The sequence below is a fragment of the Vigna radiata genome, chromosome 4 (genome assembly GCF_000741045.1).
Source record: "Vigna radiata var. radiata cultivar VC1973A chromosome 4, Vradiata_ver6, whole genome shotgun sequence".
Classification (NCBI taxonomy): Eukaryota; Viridiplantae; Streptophyta; class Magnoliopsida; order Fabales; family Fabaceae; genus Vigna; species Vigna radiata.
Window position 1 is genome coordinate 11,747,581 of NC_028354.1, and position 9,372 is coordinate 11,756,952.

A 9,372-nucleotide genomic window follows, 5' to 3' on the forward strand; every position below is an offset into this window, starting at 1 on the left:
GTGTGTGTGTGTGTGTGTGTGTGTGTGTGTGTGTGTGTGTGTGTGTGTGTGTGTGTGTGTGTGTGTTGCAATTCTTTATCAAGTCCATTAAGGTTTCTTTTTTTCTCACCTTATATTTTTGTGTAGCATGTAGATTATAAAATGTGGTCTAACTTTTATGAGTTTTTTTTTGGCTTAATTACCTATTTAGTCCCCAAGTTGGGGTCTGAATTATTCGTTTGATACTCGGTTTTAAAAGTGATTTAATTACGTCCCCAGGTTTTTGATTTTGCTTTCGATCGATCCCTTCCATTAAGTAGTATGTTACGGCGTTAAACGTTGAGTGATCTGTCAACTGAATTATCTAACGTGGCAATTTTTCTCAATCACAGACCATACCTTTACCTTTCATGTACCAATTTTTCTTCCAAAATCCCTGTCTATCCATCATCATTCTAAGCAAGAGATAACTTCATCTCTTCCGGTCCTTCCATTCTCTGTTAACAACGATCATCTCCGATTCCCCTCTCCATTTTATCATTCAAATCCACCACAAAACCTTATCACAAACACCTCATCTGCATATTCTCAAACAAAAAAACATACACAAAACCTTATAACAAACACTTCATCTGCATATTCTCAAACAAAAAAAAGACCCAAAACGTTATAACAAACACCTCATCTGCATATTCTCAAACAAAAAAATAGTGAAGACAAAATCAACCTCCATCTCCATCACGAATCGAAGGAAGAAAATGGCGCAACCATCATCGTCGTCTTTATTGCCATCAAAGTCCGACGCGGAGGGAAAACAGAAAAGGGTCGTGGAGGGCGATGGCGCTTTCAACGTTGGTATTGTCGCCGGCGATGTTCTCGGCCAACCACGAAGAGTGGTAGTGACCCGCTTCGTCAACAAAGAAAGCAAAAGATCACCACCACCACCAGGGACATCTTCGCTCTCTTTTCTCCTACAAGCTATACCATTGATGGGAATTGGGGTGCTCTTGGGAGTAACTTTTACTTTCCCAAACGTTTTGTAGTCAGAGTTAGGTGGTGATTTAGGGGAACCATGAGATTTCAAAGGAGATGGCAATATACCTGTCCTACCAGACTCAAAAGTCCTCCAATTGATATCCCTAAAGCCCCTGGAAGGTGAACCCCCGAATCGAGCATGACCCTGCGACTTCGACCTGCTGTAGTATTGGTTCTTATGTTGCTCAACAACAAAAAGGGTCTCCATAACGCCCACAATAACCGAGTCAAAGAGCGATTTACAGGTTATATCTACTAGATCCAAGTACTACAACTCAGTACAAGGTATCAAAGGCCACCCAAAACCAAAATCTTTGCCGCTCTAGATAATCTCCCTCCCAAACTGAACATGCAACCGAAAACCTTGTCCGCCATAACTACAACACCCAGGTAGAAATCTCACCGGTTCAAATCAACCACATAAGCTTTCACAGACACTGAAAAAAAACCTCGGTTTGCGGAGAAAAAAGAAATCGAAAAAGAAAGGGGAAAGGAGGGTCGCTGTCGGCGATGCCATGGACCTCGGTTTGCGGTGGCCAGAAGCTGAGGCGTAACCGTGAGCAACGAAGAGGTGTCTCTGGTTTCATTCGTTTAGAAGAGAAAAGCCAAATCAATTTTGTTTTTTCTTTTTCCATTTTACAAATTATTTTCATATATTTCCCTTTGTAAAAAAATTGATTTTGCCATGCTGGATAATTCGGTTGACAGATCACTCAATATTTAACGCCGTTACAAGTTATTTAACGGAAGGGACCGATTGAAAGCAAAATCAAAATTCTGGAGACGTAATTAAATCACTTTTAAAACCGGGTATCAAACGGAAATTCAGACCCCAACTTGGGGACTAAATAGGTAATTAAGCTTTTTTTTCTTGTGAAGTTTACGAAGAAGATAAGTTGTTAATATTTTGTTAATTAATGTGAATCTTAATATAGCACTGATGTTATTTACTTAAATATATAAAATTCTTTGTTTTTGGCATGGGTAAGAATTGATTTTTTTTTTCTAACATATCTTTTCTTTTTTTAATATTTTTAGGTAACACATCATTTTCATATTTTGCATGACTTTTTATTTTAGGTTAGAATTCGATTTTGATAATTTGAAAACAAAATTCTAAACTTCATTTTTTTTCTATAGTCCATCATTAATCATTTAAATGGTATTATGAAAAGAAACTAAGTTGAACTAAATTATTAAAATTAGGATTAGAATGAACATATGAAAAAAATGAGTTTTACATTAAATAAAATTGACAAAAATAGGAAACAAGATATTCTTGCAATCTTTCACACAAACATAAATTCTCTGGAATATTGCATTATCTTTGTTGTTTATTTTCATTTTTACGGTTGATCTAGGATTACATCTCAACAATTCATATGCATAGTCATAAATTCTTTTGAACTGATATTTAAATGAACCTTCTACTTGACCAGATGTCATTATCATTGTCTTCAAAGCTTTAGATATTGACATATTTATATTTCATTTCCTGACAACTTTAATATGTATATCATCTATCTTCAAATTTGGATTTTTCTTGTAAGGAGTCATCTAAGTGTCACTCAATGACTTAGCATTCATCATATTAATGTTGAATTCTCTATCGCAATTGTGCACGTCCACAATTTTTCTCAATTGCCAAGTTTGACATGAAGACAAATATACAGAATAAGTTGTCCATTGACACATTTGTTGTTGAGAACCCGTGCATTTGACTATAACCCTACGTTTATCACTTTTAACAAACTTTAAATTCCTATTAGCATGCACCGCATAACGTCTAACAGCCTCCTTGAACTTCTCCTTATCTGTAAAAGTTGTTCCTACTTCCCATTTATACTCCGTCATAGATTTTGGCATAACAAATGTTCAAAATAGACTACAACTCTCTCTTTCATCACCCTCACTATCACCCTCATTTCCACTGTCTTGCGAACTTACCAAACACTATAAGTGTCAATCATCATTAGACAAACCCTTATCATTTGATTTTCTTTGAGTATATACACCAACAATTGATTCGTTGTCTTTTTCATCAACATCTTTTTCATTTAAATTCACTTCAATTGTCATATTTCCTTTTACAATATTTTGTACATAACTAGCAACTTCTACATCAACATTCACAAGTCCTACACCCACTCCTCCTGCGTCATCCATTTTGTCATCCACTTGTCATCATGGTCAATTGAACCAACATTTTAAATTTGAACTTCATCCTGACCCTTAACCTGAACTTCAGCTTGACCCTCAGCATCCACTTGACCCTAAACTTGCACTTCATCCTGACCTTAAACATCCACTACATGGTCACCAAAATCTCTACTTCATCCTCTCATGAACCTTCACTTCGTCATCACTCATAACCTCCACTTCATATTCACCCTAAACCTCCATTTGATGACCACCCATAACATCCACTTCATCCCATCGTGAACCTCCACTTCATCACCCTCACCTCCCACATGACTACCATCTCCACTCTCTACAAGTCCACGACAAAGGTCAAGAACTTTATTTAATTCATTTTCTACAACCTTTGGCTCATTGACACGATGGACCACAAACACGTGAATTTTGCCATAATAATTTACCATCTTGAACTTATTAATAACATCTTTGTCATCATACAATTGTTGCAACATATTTCAATACAATAAAACAACTCTTTAACTTTAATATATACCCTAGTTCCCTAAGTGTATAGTATGTTGTTAATAATTTAGACAACATAATGAGAAAAAACCAAATTGAACATAAATTACTAAAATTAGGACCATAATGGACATTTGAAGAAAATGAGTCCAACATTTAACAAAGTTGACAAAAATAGAGACCAAAAGAGTATTTAAGCCTTAAAATAATGTTGTCAAAATGGGTTAGAACTCGTGGGCCAACCTGACTCACCATGGGATTCGGGCTAAGTTGGGTTTGAAAAAAATGTAATTTTTTTACATGGGCCAATTTTCAACCTGGCCCACGTGGTAGGTTCGTGCACGTAGAACCTGACTCACCCAAGTTGAACCCATGGTGAGCCGGGTTGGCTCACAAACCCACCTAATTTAATTTAATTATTTATTACTTTGTGTTTCAATATTATTAATTAACACTTTTATTTTATTGTCCTGTAAATGGGTATAAAGAAAAAGATATTTCAAGAGAGCAAAATATTATAAATTTATCTATTCAAGACTTTAATCTTATAAATGGATAAGTGAAACAAAAATTATCAATATTAGAAACTTATTTATCGGTTTTTTGTGCTTGCTTTTGGATTACATTTGAATTGTATGATACTTTTTTTTTATTATTTTGAATTGTCTTTGGAGTTTAACATTATTTTAGAGTGAAATTTATTTAGATTTGAATTACAAAATTTTGTAATTTTTTTGGATTTAAAAAAAACTTGTAATTAAGTGAGTCGGTGAGCCAACCTGTTTAACCCATCAACCCGTGGTGGGCCAGATCGGGTTTGAATCTTTTTTTTGATTCGCTAATAAGTAAGCTAGGTTGGATTGACTCACTAAGTGACTAACCCATACTGGGTCGGGTCGGGTCAGACCGAGTGGCCCGTTTTGACAACACTACCTTAAAAAATAGAAATTTTTTTTTTTACATTTTAGTGTTTACTATAATATGGATGTTGTTGAGATTGTTACAAAGCAATTAAATATTCCAATAAGTATATATTGGGTAGTTTATAATATAACAAGTGTAGTATCCACGTGGGTTTGATAAAAAATACATTTTAGCTAGTTTAATGTGAATGAAATGGTAAAAGGATTGCATAGTGTATGAAACAGAGTTGTTATATTAAAACAAAGCTACTTTGATAGTAGTAAAATGAGTTGTAAAGAAGTTTAGAGTTGAAAATGATTGACTTCAACATAGTAAAAATCGTGTTGAAGTTCAACTGCAACATTTTGTCTCTCTCTTGTAATGGTCCATAATGATTTAGTTATTGCAACCTCGAATAAACCTCAACCACTTTGTAAACGTTAACGTACATTGGAATTGTACCTAGTATGGAACTTAGTAAAATTAAATTATATAATACAATAAATAAATTAATAAATAACTTACACTTGTAGTGTACTTTTAATTGTCAAAGTATTATGTTTTATGTGTAATGAATATAAACCACAAGACACTGTTGAAGAATAATTACAAGCAACTACCAGTGATCCCTGCATATTAAAAAAATATTAGATAAAATAAATTTATAAAAGACATACTTACTATTTCAAATAAGGTGTTAAGTACACCTATTGTTCCCCTTTTTAAATGCCTTTACTAAGTATATGTGTACCTTTTCACCTTTATTCCTAACAAATTGAATGACAACATGGTCAATAAATCCAAATATGTATGTATTCTTCCTCTCGGTACATATACGATGTAAATACCTTAAACGTTGAAAATAAGTAATGTTAAAATAAAATATTGAATATATTCAAACTTGATAAAAGTAATAAAAGTTTACTTACAACAATCAAAGTGGTATTATTATTATTATTATACGTGACATATCAATTCCAGAAAGAACTTCAAAAACATCCTTCTAACATTAAAAAAAAAAAAAAAAAAAGAGGTTGGAGGTCTTGTTTGTGACTTCAAGAGGCATTTCTAAAATATAGGTGTTAGGGAGATAACTGCTATCATTGTACCAAGTTGTTCTAGAATTGTTTAGCTAGGATGGTTGTGACAACGACTCGTTTACATTTTCCTCTCTTTGTTCTTCAACTCGCTATACATATTTAAAGACTTATATAAGATTAGTATACACCATAAAAATGTGTAATTAAAACAATTAATGACAACCTCCTCCTTTACAATTATTTTTGCTAATCTAACTAGCCAAACGATAAAATGTCCAAGGGCCTACCCCACCGTCTCAGCCTTTTGAGTGGGCACAGACTCGAGCTAATATATTGAATGTCTACAACTACCACCAGTATCATATTAGTTGTAATGGTTTCATGGTGTATCCCCAATGAATACATTTTATCTAAGGTAACCAAATAATATTTATAAAATAAATCAAACAATATAATTCACCAAACTAGTACATGTCAAACAATATAATCAGACAAATTACCTAAAGACACCAAGCACTCAAGGGAATCATCAATAAATTACTCGCAGTCTACATCAATAATGGAAGAAGTCTCTTGAGAGGGAACATCACAACCCCCTTTGTGCTTATACAAATAGGAGAATGTTATTAAGGGGCATTATTAGGCTGGGTTAAGGGAGAGGTTGACTTTGCTCACATGTCTGCTAACAGCCATTGTAACACCCATTTTCTTGGAGTGTCACGGTAACGATATTCTTTTTCTGCTAAACATTCATAATGAAAACATATGATACCATAGTAAATTCAAATTTTAAAAATACATAATGTTTCACTTCAAATGAAATTGAAAAACTTTTAAAATTATAGTACTACAATAATATTATTTCTTTTAATACATTTTGAAATCCCCAAAAGTTTTCTTCGCTCGTCTTCTCGTATCTAAACATCACCCGCATCACCTGAGACAAATATCACCTACTCTCATATATTATACAATCATCGTAGTCACATGCACAAACAAGCAAGGGTGAGCTAACCAAATAGAAATTGCAACACTGCCTCCACCTTTGTGGGATCCACACAAATTCCTTGAGTATAAATCATATGAACTAGAAATTGCACTTCGTCTAACCAGAACTCACACTTGGACAACTTTCCAAACAACTTATGCTTCTTGAGCGTCTCCAACACAATCCTCAAATGCTCAACATGCTCCTCACGATCCTTTAAGTATATAAGCATGTCGTCTATGAACACAACAACAAACTTATCTAGCCACGGTTTGAAAATTCGATTTATGTAATCCATGAATATGGCAGGAGTATTGGTCACCTCGAACAACATCACCACATACTTATAGTGAACATAACGTGACCTGAAAGTCATCTTTTAACTATCCTCTAGCTTGATCAAGATGTGATGGTAATCATACCTCAAGTCAATATTCAAAAACACACCAGCTCCATGCAAATTATCTAGCAAGTCATCGATGCTTGGCAACGAATACTTGTTCTTAATCGTCAACTTGTCCAACTGTCGATAGTCGATGCATAACCTAAAACTACCATCTTTCTTCTTTACCAACAAAATTGGAGCTCCCCATAACGACACACTCGGCCTGATAAACTTCTTCTCAAATAATTCCTCAATTTGTCTCTTCAGCTCTACTAGTTTTGTTTGAGCCATCCTATACGGGGCACATACACTGGTCCAACTCTTGGCACCAAGTCTATAGGAACTCCACTTCTCTGCTTGGCACCTTAACACTTCATCTGGAAAGACATTCGCAAACTTTTCCACCATCGAGACACTCATTGCCTGATCCTCAAAACTCTTTTTCTTCTCCTGAGCCATCACCACAAAACACATGGTTCTACCACTAACGTTCTTTAGAACTTCCTTGGTTGAGATCGACTCTAAACCACCTGAGTCTGGAAACACCTACTGTTGTTGTCCACAGTCAATAAGAACGTGATTGGTACCCAACCAATCCATTACTAGAATGACATCCGGGCCTTAAAGAGGCAAGGATATCAAGTTCACTTTAAACTTACATATGACGACTACAATCGAGCATTCGACACAGATTGAAATGGTCAAGATCTATCTCGATGTTGGTGTAGAAACCACCAGTTCATACCCTAGATCATTCATTAGTAGACTAAAGTCTTCCAAACGAGCAGATGAAACAAATGAGTGTATAGCTTCAAACTCAAACAAGACATGCACACATCTTTCAAACAAAAAGCATGTGTCTAGCATAAGATTACCTGGCTTAGTAGCCTTAAGCTTCAACCTCGAGGAACTTGGTTGCTGCACATTCACCATTTTCCTCTCAGGACAAACATGAACAAAGTACCCCAGATTGTTACACACATAACACCTCTTCTCCTCAACCATCACCTCATAGACCTCAGGGCAATCCCTCTTGTAATGTGCATCACCACATTCAAAACACTTCACTACTCTTGGCACAAACAATGGTGGTAACTGATAGGGCTTCTTCATTGGCTTCCCTCCAACGAACTTGTTCTTCGGAGTCCTATCGACTTGAGTTCGATTCATCTCCAACTATTCCACCTTCTTCATTTTCTTGACCAAAGTTGGAAACTTCTTGATTTCTAGGGGAAAAATCATCCTCATCATATCCTGCCTCAACCCCTGCTCAAACCTCTAGCACTTCCACTCTTCCATCAAGCTTTGACTATAAAAATGAACGAAATACTCAAACCTGTCGATGTAGTCTTGCACCGGCATCCCGCCCTGACGCAAGGCCAAGAACTCCTTCTCCCTTTCGATCTTGGCGCTACTCGAAAAGTACTTTTCATAAAATCTAGCCTTGAAACTATTCTAGGTGATAGCCTCACTATCAGACTCCATCAGCTGCTGCATGCCATCCCACCAATACTCTACCTCTTCCTCTAACAAGAAAGTTGTGTAGTCCAACTTTTCATCTTCTGAGCATCTGATCACACGAAAGATCTTCTTAATTACCATGATCCATGCTTTAGCTATATCTGGCATAGCCCTTCCATTGAACCTTGGTGGGTCATTCCTGAGAAAGCCCTAAAAGATTTTTGAAATTGTTGCTCTGATACCACAAATGTAACACCCCTTTTCTTGGAATGTCACGATACCAATATTTTTATTTTTCTCTTAAACATTCATAATGAAAACCTTTGATACTATAGTAAATTCAAATTTTCAAAATACATAATGTTTCACTTCAAATCAAATTGAAAAGCGGTCTAAAATTACAGTACTACAATAATATTAATTTTTTTAATACATTTCAAAATCCCCAAAAGTCTTCCCCGCTCATATTCTCGTAATTAAACATCACCTGAGACATTACATGCAATATCACATGCTCTTATATATTATATGATCATCGCAGTCACAAGCACAAATAGGCAAAGGTGAGCTAACCAAATACAAGAAAAGCATTACCACAATCTACTTACCCACACTACTCAATCAAAACAACATTATTTATGAATCTCAATCTCATACCAACTATGTCATTCTTCTATAACCTACTGTCATACAAATATGCTTACCAAAGTAGTTCCGACTCTGAACCACCCCGTTCCCCGACTTACCAAAGTTGCAGGAGAAGAAAGTAATTGAAACTCATATTTACAGTTACGACAAGAATGTATATCATACACATCCAAACTTAGCATCAACTAATTTTCAGTCACGAATTAACCCAACCAATGATTACAAACTCAGTCATGCTCAATTATAATTTAATATCTTGTATAAACTAGATC